This window comes from Sceloporus occidentalis, unplaced genomic scaffold (assembly GCF_023333645.1).
Source record: "Sceloporus occidentalis isolate IW3139 unplaced genomic scaffold, rSceOcc1.0.p SCAF_1, whole genome shotgun sequence".
Classification (NCBI taxonomy): domain Eukaryota; kingdom Metazoa; phylum Chordata; class Lepidosauria; order Squamata; family Phrynosomatidae; genus Sceloporus; species Sceloporus occidentalis.
In genome coordinates this window covers 7,288,307-7,294,306 of record NW_028316981.1, presented here as the reverse complement: position 1 = coordinate 7,294,306, position 6,000 = coordinate 7,288,307, and the positions used below count along the sequence as shown (strand labels likewise).

Genomic DNA, 6,000 nt, shown 5'->3' with positions numbered 1-6,000 from the left:
CTGTTGTGTGTGTGTGTGTTCATACATGTATATAATTTGTACAATTTATATTTGTATATAATATGTAATATATACAATAGAATTATATAGTAATTATATTTCTTTGTAGTTAAATTCTATTGTGTGTATATATATATGTGTGTGTGTGTGTGTGTGCATATGTGTACACATATATAGTTTATACAATATAATTATAATGATATTTATTTGTATATAATATGTAATATATACAATATAATTATATAATTATGTTTATTTGTATAATTATACAATTCTTGTATGTGTGTGTGTGTACACACACACACACACACACACAATTTATACAGTGTAGAGGCAGCTTGAGTTTCCCAAAAGGAGAGTGTTTTGCCAGCTTGCCATCATGCCTTTTACACATTTTGATTGGTCCAATAAAGTTATAAAGTCCAGCAATGCCCAAACCTTTTTGGTCTACTGCTCCAGATGTTTTGGACTTCAACTCCCAGAAGCCCCAGCCAGCTTGGCCAGCAGCCAGGAATTCTGGGAACTGAAGTTTACCAAAATAGCTGGAGGAGGACCCACAGTTTGGAAAACACTGAACTGTTTTGTGGATCTTGGCCTGCTAAGGATTAAGACCAACGAGTGGAACTCCTAGAGGGGACGGAAGCCCTGGCAGTGAAGGCATTAACGCCCTGCCCCTTCCGGCCATCTGTTTCTAGGTGAATCTTCCTAGACCGGCTAGGAGGCCAGAGTCAGAGAGACCCCCTAAAGGGGTGAGAAAGAGGCTCCAAGGTAGGGTTGCCATACATCCGGACCTCCAAACCGGGAAAAATGTAGGTCAAAATTTTCAAATCTAGGACACTTTTTTTGTGTGTCCTACATTTGAATAGGGGAGGCTTTCCCTCGCCGCCTGGGCCCTGGGCCTCGAGGAGGCCGGGAAAGAGGGCGCGGAGCCTCTGGCGATCGCCAGGGCCTGCCCTCCTTCTCGGCCTCTGCTGAGGCCGGGAAGGAGGGCGCGGGGCCGCAGGGAGGCGGGGAGGGTGGTGCGGCCGCGCGCAGGAGGCGCCACCTTCCCCTTCGCCTCCTCCGCCCAAGGCCTCGCTGTCCTCCTCTTCCCCTGCGCGGCCATGCGAGGTGGAAGAGGAGGAGGGCAGCGAGGCCCCATGGGTTGCAGCGCAACCCCGCTGCAACCGGGCTTTTCCCGGTTTTTGGTGGCACCCGTGACATGAGCGGGCAGGTGCCGCCAAAACCGGGAAAAGCCCAGTTGCAGCCGGGTTATGGCAACCCTACTCCAAGGTAAAGAGTGGGTTTTGGCCCCTGTTTCCTGGGCCTCTGGATGAAAGGAGGGAGCCTCTTCCTCTTCTCAGCCAGAGGGAACTGGTGAGCCCCCTCTTCTCCTTGGGATCATCATGATAATTATAATTATACACAAATAAATATAATTACACTGGTACCCCGGGTTACGAAATTAATTCGTTCCGCTATTCCTTTCGTAAGCCGAAAATTTCGTAACCCGAAGCGCTTTTCCCATTGAAAATAACTAATGCGTTCCATGACCTCAGACTGAACCTGCAAGTCAAAACAAAGTCACAATAGAGGCCTATTAAGCTAAGTACCCTACAATACAATGTAATACAAAGTTGCCTGAGGCACTAAAGAGCTTAACAATGACTGGCAGGTCCATTCTAAACTTTCTAAGGATCTTAACAATGACTGACAGGTCCATTCTAAACTTTCTAATGATCTTAACAATGACTGACAGGTCCATTCTAAACTTTCTAAAGGATAAAGAAAAAAAGTTTTTTTCTCTCTTTGATGGTTCTGGCATCTCAGAGTGAGGCAGGAGGAGGAGGATGAGCTCTCAAATCATCACACCCATGACCAAAGCACCCCAAATCTAAAAAAGCAACCCCATGGTCACACTCTCTGGCCCAAACTTGCAAAAGTCCCACCCCACACTTTGAAAACATCACAGCCATGACCAAACCACCCCAGAACCCAAACTCAAAGGCCAGAACCCCCAAATCTGAAAATGCCACCCCAAAGTCACACTCTCTGGCCCACATCAAATCAAGGCCAAACTTGCAAAAATCGATGCCCACACTTTGAAAACATCACAGCCATGACCAAACCACCCCAGAACCCAAACTCAAAGGCCAGAAACCCCAAATCTGAACATGCCACCCCAAAGTCACACTCTCTGGCCCACATCAAATCAAGGCCAAACTTGCAAAAATCGATGCCCACACTTTGAAAACATCACAGCCATGACCAAACCACCCCAGAACCCAAACTCAAAGGCCAGAAACCCCAAATCTGAACATGCCACCCCAAGGTCACACTCTCTGGCCCACATCAAATCAAGGCCAAACACATCTCACACTTTGAAAACATCACACCCATGACCATGCCACCCCAGAACCCAAACTCAAAGGCCAGAAACCCCAAATCTGAACATGCCACCCCAAGGTCACACTCTCTGGCCCACATCAAATCAGGGCCAAACATGCAAACCTCACATCTCACACTTTGAAATCATCACACCCATGACCATGCCACCCCAGAACCCAAACTCAAAGGCCAGAAACCCCAAATCTGAACATGCCACCCCAAGGTCACACTCTCTGGCCCACATCAAATCAGGGCCAAACATGCAAACCTCACATCTCACACTTTGAAATCATCACACCCATGACCATGCCACCCCAGAACCCAAACTCAAAGGCCAGAAACCCCAAATCTGAACATGCCACCCCAAGGTCACACTCTCTGGCCCACATCAAATCAAGGCCAAACATGCAAACCTCACATCCCACACTCTCAAATCATCACACCCATGACCATGCCACCCCAGAACCCAAACCCAAAGGCCAGAAACCCCAAATCTGAACATGCCACCCCAAGGTCACACTCTCTGGCCCACATCAAATCAAGGCCAAACATGCAAACCTCACATCCCACACTCTCAAATCATCACACCCATGACCATACCACCCCAGAACCCAAACCCAAAGGCCAGAAACCCCAAATCTGAACATGCCACCCCAAGGTCACACTCTCTGGCCCACATCAAATCAAGGCCAAACACATCTCACACTTTGAAAACATCACACCCATGACCATGCCACCCCAGAACCCAAACCCAAAGGCCAGAAACCCCAAATCTGAACATGCCACCCCATGGTCACACTCTCTGGCCCACATCAAATCAAGGCCAAACATGCAAACCTCACATCCCACACTCTCAAATCATCACACCCATGACCATGCCACCCCAGAACCCAAACTCAAAGGCCAGAAACCCCAAATCTGAACATGCATCCCCATGGTAAGGCCCATTCTAAAGGATAAAGAAAAAAAGTGTTGCTGGTCTTGGCATCTCAGAGTGAGGCAGGGGAAGGAGGAGGAGGAGCTGCTCTCAAATCATCACAGCCATGACCAAAGCAACCACAAATCTAAAAAAGGAACCCCATGGTCACACTCTCTGGCCCACATCAAATCAAGGCCAAACACATCTCACACTTTGAAATCATCACACCCATGACCATGCCACCCCAGAACCCAAACTCAAAGGCCAGAAACCCCAAATCTGAACATGCCACCCCATGGTCACACTCTCTGGCCCACATCAAATCAAGGCCAAACATGCAAACCTCACATCCCACACTCTCAAATCATCACACCCATGACCATACAGTACAAAAGTGTTTTTCTTATCTTTGCTGGTCTTGGCATCTGGTCCTGGCATCTCGGAGTGAGGCAGGAGGAGGAGGAGGAGGAGAGGGGCAGCCCAAAAAGCCAAATTTAAACCAATTCAAGCAATTTAACCACTTCAGCCAATTCAAGCAATTTCACCACTTCAGCCAATTTAGCCAATTCAAGCAATTTAACCACTTCAGCCAATTTAGCCAATTCAAGCAATTTAACCAATTCAGCCAATTTAGCCAATGCCACCAATTTAACAAAGTTAACCATTTTTTAAAAAAGAATTTGGTGTTTTTTTTTAGGGTCACCTTTTTTTTAAGGGTCACCTTTTGCCTTCTTGGAAGACGGTTCTCCCGCTCTAGGGAAGAACTGGTCCAAGGATGTCTGCTTTTGCCGGCCCTTAAGCAGGTTCTTAAAATGGCTAAGGCAGACATTATCAAAATGGGCAATGGCATGGCTGGTGAGCACCTGCTCAGGGTGGTGCTTCTCCACAAAGGAAGCCACATTGTGGAATTGCCTCAGAATGTCTTTAATGTCTGCCGTTGGCAAAGATGCCCCCGCAGCCTCCTCCTGCTGGCCCCTGTCGAAGTGGAGCACGTCCTCGTCCACGGCCGAGTGTTGCATCGCCGCCAAGGCCTTCAGGTCCTCTGTTGTCAGGTCCTCGTTGTGCTCCTCGAGGAGTTCCTCCACGTCCTCGTTGTCCACGTCGAGTCCCAGGGACCTCGCGATGGAGACGATCTCGTGCACCTCTTCCTCTTCACCTGGCTCAGCACCCTCGGACTGTGACCCTTCCAAGGAAGAAGCATCAGGCCACAGCTTCCTCCATGCAGCAATCAGGTTGCGCCTGGTGATCGCCTGCCAGGCCAAGTCCACCATCTTTATGCACACCACGATGTCAAAATGCTGCTTCCAGAACTCACGAAGGGTCAGCTGTGTGCTCTCGGTCACATCGAAGCAACGCTTGAAGAGGTGCTTGGTGTACAGCTTCTTGAAGTTGGCGATCACCTGCTGGTCCATGGGTTGCAAGAGGGAGGTCGTGTTGGGTGGCAGAAACTGGACCTTGATGAAGGAGAACTCCGCGAGGATGTCCTTCTCCAGGCCATGCGGGTGCGCAGGAGCATTGTCCAAGAGGAGGAGGCACTTCAGGGGCAAATCTTCTTCCTCCAGGTACCGCTTCACTGTCGGGGCGAAGACACTGTTGATCCACTCGACGAAAAGGAGGCGTGTCACCCATGCGCGGCCATTGGAGCGCCACATCACTGGCAACCTGTCCTTCTGGATGTTGTGTGCCTTGAACGCCCTGGGATTCTCGGAGTGGTACACCAACAGGGGCTTGACCTTACAGTCCCCGCTGGCATTGGCACACAACGCAAGTGTGAAGCGGTCCTTCATTGGCTTGTGGCCTGGCTGTCTCCTCTCCTCCTGGGTGATGTAGGTGCGGCGAGGCATCTTCTTCCAGAAGAGGCCCGTCTCGTCGCAGTTGAAGACTTGCTGCGGGACGTAGCCTTCCTCCTCCACCATGGCCTTGAACGCGACGACGAATGCTTCAGCGGCCTGGTGGTCTGCGCTGGACGCCTCGCCGTGACGGACGACAGAGTGGATCCCGGTCCTCCTCTTGAACCTGTCGAACCAGCCACGTGATGCTTTGAAGTCTGGGGTGGCTGGCTCCTCCTGCGAAGAAGTTCCTTCGCCTGCCTCCTTGCTGGCCAGGTCTTCGTAGATGGCGGTGGCCTTCTCGCAGATGACCGAGGTGGTCACAGTGTCCCCGACTCGCTCCTTTTCCTTGATCCAGAGGAGAAGCAGGCGCTCCATCTCCTCATGCTTCGGTGTCCTCTGCTTGGCGATGGTCGTCACGCCTTTCGCTGGAGCCACAACAGCTCTGATGGCCTCCTTCTGCTTGAGGACAGTGCCAATCGTCGATGGGTTGCGTCCATACTCCTTGGCAATGTCCACCAAGCGCACGCCCCTCTCGTGCTTGGCAATGATGTCCTTCTTGTCCTCCAAGGACAAGGGAGCCCTCTTCTTCTTCTCACCGCTTGGCTTGGGAGCCATAGCTCAAGCCTAAAAAGGACAAAAGGCACAGGCAATGAGCAAAAGCCACAATTGGAAACCACCCCCACCCCCATGGTCACACTCTCTGGCCCAAACTTGCAAAAGTCCCACCCCACACTCTCAAATCATCACAGGCATGGCCAAAGCACACAAGAACACAAGCCCATAAGGCCAAAACCCCCAAATCAGAAAATGCCACCCTATGGTGAGAGTCTCTGGCCACATGTGACCATAGCCAAAGTGTTAAAAGTCTCACACCACACTTTG

The 6,000-nt window shown here is 50.4% G+C and overlaps 1 pseudogene across 1 annotated transcript in view; it reads left to right on the top strand.

Moving 5' to 3' along the window:
* The first annotated feature begins 611 nt into the window (after window positions 1-611).
* Window positions 612-6,000, top strand: part of LOC149320557 (uncharacterized) — a 30,356-nt pseudogene continuing 24,967 nt past the window's right edge. Inside the window, exon 1 of the transcript XR_016278093.1 lies at window positions 612-768. The product of XR_016278093.1 is annotated as an uncharacterized LOC149320557 (transcript). The remainder of the gene's footprint in view (window positions 769-6,000) is intronic.